Source organism: Amborella trichopoda, chromosome 1 (genome assembly GCF_054954075.1).
Source record: "Amborella trichopoda isolate Santa Cruz 75 chromosome 1, AtrichopodaSantaCruz75HAP2 v2.0, whole genome shotgun sequence".
Classification (NCBI taxonomy): Eukaryota; Viridiplantae; Streptophyta; class Magnoliopsida; order Amborellales; family Amborellaceae; genus Amborella; species Amborella trichopoda.
The window spans coordinates 24,962,425-24,971,592 of record NC_142336.1 but is presented as its reverse complement, the minus strand read 5'-3'; the positions used below and the strand labels follow the sequence as shown (position 1 = coordinate 24,971,592).

Genomic DNA, 9,168 nt, shown 5'->3' with positions numbered 1-9,168 from the left:
TCTCCCTCACTGCACTGATAGTGCTGAGAAACCATAGGGCCATGTTGTTGCTCTCCCTCCAAACTGAAAAAAGATGTGTGGCTCTCTCTCCCTCACTACTGTTGTAAAATCGGGAAAACCCAAATCCCCCTTTTGAGCAAATCGAGATATCTCAATTCCCACTCAACATTCAAATAGCATGCCCAAGATGCAATAACAAGTGCAATATAATTGGGAAAAATATAAAAGCAATAAAACAAGCAATATGGGAAATCATCAAAGCACAATATAAATGAAAGTAGAGAGGGACACACACATATATGTGGTTTACCCAAGATGGGCTATGTCCATGAGTAATACGGCAAAGATGTATTCACTATCAAGAGGAAAATTTACAAGATTGGGGTTATGTAGAGTTACCTTATATAATCTCAAGGAAAACTCAAACAAAAGAACTTCCTACAACAAAACCACCTACAAGGGCCTCCTTTTTTTGACTCACTGATGCCGCAAAGAAATGCCAAAAAACGGCCCAAGATGAGCCCCAAATGGTGGTGATAGGTTTTTGTTGCAAAAACCCCCAATTTTCAGCCCCAAGCTTTTCTCTCTACAAGTTCCCTTTTCTCTACAAAAGAATTCACCCACTTTTTTTCTCTACGTTTCTCTCTCCAAAATTTTTTTTTACGAGCCTCCACTAAAAAGGCTTCCTTTTAGTGACAAAAATACCCCTCACCATAATGAGAAATACCTCATGGGATGGTGATTTGGCATATCACAACCCCACCCCCTGACCCCTACTGTATAAGCAGGGGGACAACAGAGTGCGAGACCGCAACCAAAGGTGACGAACGTCACTCAGATGAGAGTGGCTCAACGCGTTTAGAAATGCGAAATCAAAGCAAACCACGAAAGAAAATAAAACTCATTCACTAAACTCCAAAAACTACACAGAGTAAAATCATATTATACATAAGCATTCCAATAAATTCTTTTACAATTATGGTCAAGGCACTACAAGCCTGACAACAAAATTACAACACTTCATCAAAACAACTCTGTGGCACTGCCACCAAACACCTACTATAAATAAGCTCATTTGCCAAGCATCGAGCTTCAGTCGCCTACCACAGATGTTCAGCTGTCGCTCTCAAGAGTCGGAAGTTATCACTCTACACATATGAAAATAAAAGGGATGAGCTAAAGGCCCAGTAAGTAGATCAGCACTATTGCATTTCGGCCTATAAATAATGATAATTATATATAGTGACCACAATTCATACAGGGGTCACAAAGTGGAGTCATGTTACAATTCTTTAGCAGTGTAAGAAGGAGTAGAATTCAGATATCAGAACATACACATTGCATGAGCTACAACTGCTTCATCTCTTATCATAGTAATGGGTCAAAGACTCAGACATGAAACATAGTACACCCAATTAGAAGCTAGAATTGCTTACTTCGAAAGTAGATGTCCCATCGATCAGACCATGCTAATCGTGTAACTTGGGACTTCTACCTTCATTCAGGAGGGAAGACAATGACAAATGGGTGTCTTAGTTCGTAATGTCCTCACTCATGCCCACAAGGAGGAGCCCACAACAATGAGAACGCACGCGGCAGTGAGAGGACGCGGTAGTGAGAGCGTGCGACAGTAAGAGCACACGGCAGTGAGAGGAGCGTGCGACAGCGAGAGCTGTTAGCTATGTGGCATTTCTAGGCCCTCAAGCCAATAGTCTTACACTCAGTGGGAGTTAGAGAGAGACTGAATCTGGGTGCTTGGCACATTAGGGCTCAGATTCATATACCCCGAGTATTTGAGGCATTGAGGGTATACGTTTTGAGAGTGTAAACTCTCGAGGAGGTGTGAGGGTCACTTCCCAATCATGACTATATTGATTAGAATGCCTCATAGTTGATGTGATAAGTCATGGCTTGGAGAATCCAATCGAGAATCATAAAACTCGAGTATTTAAAAGAGTATTCGCCTTGTATGGAATGGTCGGCTGATGGGACATGAGCTCGTATCTTGACACGAGACCGTTCCATGGCATGTGCACCCACAGCTGTATGGGAAATTCACTCTTCTATAATATTATCTGACTTAGAAGAGCTAGTGCGCATGTCCTTTGAGAGGACCATGTATTTTAGTAGGAACATGTCCTGCAGGGGTGCACTAATAATCCATTGAACCCCCGATGACGGAAAACTCTGCTTCTGTGATTTTGATGTGACCATTTATGTATCTCTGCCATAGACTATAGATCATAGGTCCATTGGATCAGCTTGAGATACTAGTGGAACGTCATTCGGGTTAGCCCAATGAAGGACTCCGACTAGTGTTATCAGTCTAAAGATCTCATTTACCTTTGGCCCAAATGAGAAAATATTTTATATTGATGAGTGATTATTTAATAATGTTTAGAAATCATTTAGAGAATTTTTTGGATTTTTGAAAGATTTTTCAAATTTTTTTAAAAATAAAAATATGATTTTCAAATTTGTTTTACATAAATATCAAACAAGGACATTCTATGGGATGCCATCCCAAGTGGCCATAGGGATGCCACATGGCACCCCCACCTCCCCACTCGTGGATGACATCATGTTGATTCACATCCATGTGGGGACCTATTTACCATTAATTCTTTTGTTGGTATCATGTTATAACATGTTATCTTGTTATTTAAAGTATTATATATTGTTATTACGTAAGTTTGATTTAAGTCGCATGTTTTTTTTCTCATATGTGCCATTTTTGGCATGTGTGATGTCAGGGGATTTTGAGAATTAATTTAATTCATATTATTATCCACATATGATTTTGTAGCACGTGGGTATAGCTTATGTGACACCACCTTATGGGCTTGTGACACCACCCATGTGAAACTTTATTATTATTCAAATTCTATTAGTGGTGTCATAAGATATTTTATTCATATGTGTGAATATCTCATATTACCTTTATGTCCATGTCATTGTCTTTTATTGACTCTCACAAATTATTCAAAAACCATGGGCATAAGTGTAAACATGAATTTGGACTTAATAAGAAATGAAACATGGAGCTATGTGCTTCAAGGTAAAATGATTATAAACCTGGTTTTAAGGAGTGAAAGGCGTCAAAAGCTTATCCATTGATCTTGGTGATAAGATATCGATGAGTGGGTTGAATAAAAACCTCTCATGTGTCATTGATCTAAGGCATCAAGGATGAAGGACAAATCCATGTTTATTATCTAAGTATAAAAATAACTTATGGGATTAATTATAAACCTAACATGAGTATTCACTTCAAAGAGAGAGAGAGAGAGGGAGAGCCCTTAAAAAAGATGTGGTCACTCATGAGACTATCTTCTTCATTGAGCTTTCATTTGAAACCCTTCCATGGAGTAGTCCCTCATTTATGTGATCAAGCTCATACTATAACTTCATTAAGGTATTGATTTTTCTTCTCATATTTATAATTCTTACCTCATTTCCATTATAAATCTTACTGTAATTCTTAATTTACAGTAGCTTTCTTTGTTTTTGGTCATGAAAACTTGATCATTGAAGAGTCCCAAAGTAATAGTTTAGTCTATACACATAGTATGTGTAGACTATCTTGCTTACTCCATGATCTTGAGTAGTTTTAACTTGATTTTCTTGATCTTATTTTTCTGGAATTTTTATTGAGAATATACAACTGATGAGATGTTTATTTCATCATATTTGAGCATAAGAAATAGTCCCTTGAGTTCCCTTTTTAATGTTTAAAAGTTCATGTGGTCCCTTATGGACCACATGGTGTAGTTTCACCATAACTTCCTTATTTCGTGTAATATCTCTCTCAAACTTTGAAGGGCTATTTTGATACATGTCTCTTTCATGATTTGATCCCTATTAAGTGAAATAAATGTGATCATTTACTTCCCTTTGGATTGATCTCATTGAGTTATTATTATCACCCGTGCCTTAGACAATGAGACAAAATTAAGTCCTCAAAAGGCCCTTTCGTGGTCCGGGCACAAGGGGTTCAAACTATGGCTTCCTCATATATGTTTGCATGTCAATTTTATGTATTTACAGTTATTAAATGGCTTCATGATTGGTTAAATTGAGTATGTTATATGAATATTGAGATTGTTTTTTAATTATTGAATTATTATGATCAAGTGTAAGTAAGAGAGTACCCCGAGGTATTTCCAAAAGAGTTACCGTTCCTACCTCCTATAAGGGAGATTGAACTTGAGATAGATGTAGCCCCCGACACTGTTCCCATCTTCAAAGCCCCATATAGAATGGCCTCAGCAAAATTGAAGGAGCTGAAAGAATATTTGCAAGAATTATTGGATAAGGGATTCATCTGACATAGCGTGTCACCCTAAGGTGCACCGGTCTTATTTGTGAAGAAGAAGGATGGGTCCCTAAGGCTATGTATTGACTATAAGCAGTTAAACCAAGTAACAGTGAAGAATAAGTATTCCCTGCTTAGAATTGATGATCTTTTTAAATAGCTCCAAGGGGCCCAAGTGTTTTCAAAGATTGACTTCCGATGGGGTTGTCACCAACTGTGATTCATGGAGGGAGACATCCTAAAGACCATTTTTAAAACTCGATACGGTCATTATGAGTTCTTTGTGATGCCGTTCGGGTTAACTAATGCCCCCGCTGTATTCATGGATTTGATGAATATGATATTCAGACCTTTCCTAAACAATTCTGTAGTGATATTTATTGATGATATTTTGGTATATTAGAGAAACCGGGAACTACATGAGCAACATTTGAGAACTGTCTTGCAAATTTGAAGTCAGAAAGATCGTATGCTCAATTAAGCAAGAGTGAGTTTTGGCTCCATAGTGTATCTTTCCTTGGGCACATCATTTCTAAAGATGGGATCACGGTCGACCCCTCTAAGATTTAAGCCGTACTTAAGTGGGAGAGACCGACAAATGTGACTGAAGTTCATAGCTTTTTAGAGTTAGCAGGATGCTGCAAGTGCTTTGTGGGGGATTCTCAAAGATAGCTCTCCCCCTTATGCTGCTGATCCCAGAAAAATGTGAGATTTATGCGGTCAGAGGAATGTGAGAGGAGCTTTCAGGAACTTAAGGAGAGACTAACCACAACCCCGATACTAACCTTTTTTGAAGGAAATGAGGACTTTTGTGGTTTACACCGATGCATCCCATAAAGGGCTCGTATGTGTGCTCATGCAGAGAGGTAAAGTCATTACTTATGCCTTCAGACAGTTGAAGCCGTATGAGCAAAACTATCCAACTCATGATTTGGAGCTTGCGGCCGTAGTGTTTGCATTGAAGATCTGGAGCACTACCTCTATGGGGCCTATAAGGTGTTCACAGATCACAAGAGCTTAAAGTACCTATTTTCCTAGAAGGAGTTGATTATGAGGCAAAGAAGATGGATGGATCTGTTAAAAGACTATGTCTGTACAATCGATTACCATTCAGGCAAGACTAATGTTGTAGCCGACGCTTTAAGTCGAAAAGCCGTAATATTAGTGGCACACCTTATGGTCCGAGAAATGAGATTACTAGAGGATGCAGTGGAATGACACCCAACTCTACCTCTCAATGATGGGGTCGGAATACTTTCGTGTATGAGGGTAAAGCCCCAACTCTTTCAACATATTCAAGTAGCGCAAAAAAAAGATCCTCAACTTATGAAGGACCTTGAAGAAATAAAAATGGAAGAAAAAGAGGACTTTACCATGAGTAGTGATGAGTTGTTGAGGTTTAAGGACCGAGTATGTGTTCCTAATGACAGGAGTGTAAAACCGGTTGTTCTAGAAGAAGCACACCACTCCCACTACACGGTACACCCTGGGAGCACGAAAATGTACCAGTAAGTGAAGGCGGAACATCAGAAACCCGTTGGACTGTAACAACCCTTGCCCATACCGAAGTGGAAATAAGAACACATCACTATGGGCATTGTTTTCGGATTGCCAAGGTCAAGTGCGAGACATGATAGTATTTGGGTCGTTGTGGACCGATTAACTAAAGCTGCTCATTTCTTATGGGTCTGCACAACCTATGCCTTGAATAAACTGGCCTATTTATACATCAGAGAAATTGTAAGGTTACATGGAATACTTATCAGCATGGTGTTCGATAGGGACAACAGGTTCACCTCCAAGTTTTGGACAAGTTTGCAGTCAGCCTTAGGAACCAGACTTACTTTCAGCACCGCCTTTCACCCTAGAAAGATGGGCAATCAGAGAGAACCATCCAGACTTTGAAAGACATGCTAAGGGCCTGTGTTATTGATTTTAAGGGAAGCTAGGAAGACCATTTGCCTCTAATAGAATTTTCCTATAACAACAGCTTCCAAGCCAATATGCAAATGGCGCCTTTTGAGGCCCTATATAGAAGAAAGTGTAGGTCTCCCATCTGTTGCGATGAAGTGGGCGAAAGAAAATTATTGGGGTCTGAAATTGTTCAAATAACCTTTGAGAAGATTGCCTTAATTCGAGAGCAGCGAAGGGTAGCCCAAGTAGCAGAAGGGTTACGCTGATAATCGCAGGAGAGATCTCGAGTTTGAAGTACGTGATCGAGTCTTCCTAAAGGTATTGTCGATAATTGGCATAATGAGATTTGGCAGAAAAGGAAAATTGAGCCCCCGGTTCATTGGGCCTTTTGAAATCCTGGAAAGAAATGGGAACATGGCATATAGGTTTGCCCTGCCACCTGATTTAGCCAACATTCATACTGTTTTTCATGTATTGGTGCTAAAACAATATCAGCCTGACCCGTCCCATGTCTTGAAGTAAGAACCAATCTCGATCAGGGAAGACTTGACCTATGTTGAATGAGCAATTGGGATATTAGACAGGAGAGTACAGACTTTGCATAGTAAAAAAATTCCCCTGGTCCGGGTGCAATGAAAATACCATTCAAGAGAAGAGTCAACATGGGAACATAAAGACAAGATCCGGGAGAAGTACCCCCACCTTTTTGACTGATAATGATATGATTTTGAGGACAAAATCCTTTTTAAGGGGGGGGATGATGTAGGGACCCAGGTTTTCCCAGTCTAATAGAGTGCATGACGGGATAAGGTAGAGGAGCACACGACAGTGAGAGAGCGATGTAGTGACCTGGCCCTAGGGTTGGGTTGATGGGAGTTACCTCGCGCCTCGGGCCTTGAGCCAAAGCCCATCCCTGCTCATCGTCGCTTAGCTTCCTTTGGATGTGACTGGAATTCCCAATTTGTGAGGGGTATTTGAGGGTAGCACAGGCTATATAAGGGGGATAAAATCCCATTTTTTCTCATTTTTCACTAGGGGTAAAAAAACCTTAAGCACAAGTTTTCTTTAACCATGAGAAGAGAGTGTTCAGTCGAAGTTCCGGCAAGCAGCGGGACTTCAAGAAAATTTTTGCAGGTAAGGTTCTCGGCCAACAGTGGGATTCCAGCCAATTTTGTAGGGAAGACCTTTGGCGTGCAGACTTTGCCAAGAATTCGACGAAGTTGCAAGGAAGGAGAGGGAAAGAGAGTTCTCCAGGGAGTTTTCCAGCAAATAGAAGAGGTTATGACTTTAGTCTTTTTTGGCAGAAGAGGCAGGAAGTTACCTCGTGAGCATTTTCGCATGTCTTGGGAGTTTTTCGAGGATTTTTTAGAAGTTTCCTAGGGATTGTCACCTCTTTCTGACACTATTAGTGGTGTTGCAGAGGTTTTTGGGAACTTAAAGAAGTTTGCAGAAGTTTTCGGTGAGGTACTAGTGCTGTCCAGGCAAAAAACCTAGGTAGGAAAGTTTTTCAGTGGGTTTTCAGTGGCATAGGAGAAGATCTGGCGGGAGACGAACAATGGACTGTCGTGGAAGGTGTACGATTGGTGGATGTGAACCGTCATGGAGGTGAACCATCTTAGGGGAGGCGTATGGGATGTGGTGACGATCGTCAGTTGCTCGTGTGTGAGATGGCGCCAAAGAACGTGGAGACGGTTGTCAGTCGATGCAGCTAAGTTCGAGGTGTCACGACTGAGATTCGTGGTACGTGTAAGAGATTCGATCACAGTCAGCGTTGGCCTTGGACAAGCTCAACCGGCACTGGGTATTGGCAATTTGAATCGATGCTGAGTATTGGCAATCTCAATCGGTGCTGAGTGTTGAAAAAAGCAACCGGCACTGAGTGCTAAAAGTCTCAACCGGTGCCAGTCGTCTGGCACGCAACCAGTGCTGAGTGTTGGCAATTCAACCGTTGCTGAGTGCTAAAAGACTCAACCGACGCTAGTCGTCTGGCATGCAACCGGCGGTGTTGGCAATTCAACCGGTGCTAAGTGCTAAAAGACTCAACTGGTGCTAGTTGTCTAGAACGCAACTGATGCTGGGTGTTGGCAATTCTGCTGACGCTAAGCATTTGAAAGACTCAATCGGTGCTAAGTGTTGTCAAACTCAGTGGACACTAGTCCAGTGTCTTAGCGACATTTTGGGAGTAAACCACCAAGCCCTTTATAATGGCTAGTTCTTCTTACCAAATTCCCAATGTGAAGAGTCTTCCAAGAAAGGGAGAGATCAGCATCTGTGATTTTATAGGTGAATTTTTATTAAGGGGTGAGCCCATTTGGCTAACCCAGCCAGTGTGCGAGCCAGAGTGGTCCCTTAGTGTCACTTTCATTACTAAACCTGTTTGTTTCGAAGTGCGCCAGGGTAATGATGCCATTGTCAATACTAAAGAAGGGATGATACTTCTTCATTGTATGCATTGGAACATAGCTTCCAGGGAGAATTTTCCTACCTTAGGGGAGCGAATGGTACATGCAAAGGGATTACTAAGGTGGTCAGGAAAAGGCCTCCAGATTCAAGGGGAAAATCAATACCTGAAGGGCTACACTTCCTGGACTGGCAAGGTATTGGCATCATACAAAAGTACTCTTGAACGTGCTTCGCTATTGACAGCGGTCCAGTGTTCGGGCAATTACTATGACTGTTGCTCCAATACAGTAAAGGTGTTACTGGAGACATGGAGCCATGTCAACAATACTTGGCTTGGTCATGGCGAAGCGGGGATCTCTTTGCTAGATCTTCATTTCATTGGAGGCCTCCCAATGATTGGGGCTATGTATGACGAGTTTATGCCCCCAAACTCAGTCATCTTCTATGATGTTAACTTGGGGGATGAAGAGCCACCTGCCAGCCTTCAAAAGATCTTTGAGGCCTTCTTGTTGATTGTCGGCCGATTTGACAATGGA

At 41.3% G+C, this 9,168-nt stretch overlaps 1 long non-coding RNA gene across 3 annotated transcripts in view; it reads right to left on the bottom strand.

The window, feature by feature from the left end:
• Positions 1-929: 929 nt before the first annotated feature.
• LOC110007130 (uncharacterized) overlaps positions 930-9,168 on the bottom strand; it is an 89,247-nt gene continuing 81,008 nt past the window's right edge. For all 3 annotated transcript variants that reach the window (XR_016046006.1, XR_016046010.1, XR_016046009.1), the window contains one exon: positions 930-1,148. This is a non-coding gene — a long non-coding RNA (uncharacterized LOC110007130). The remainder of the gene's footprint in view (positions 1,149-9,168) is intronic.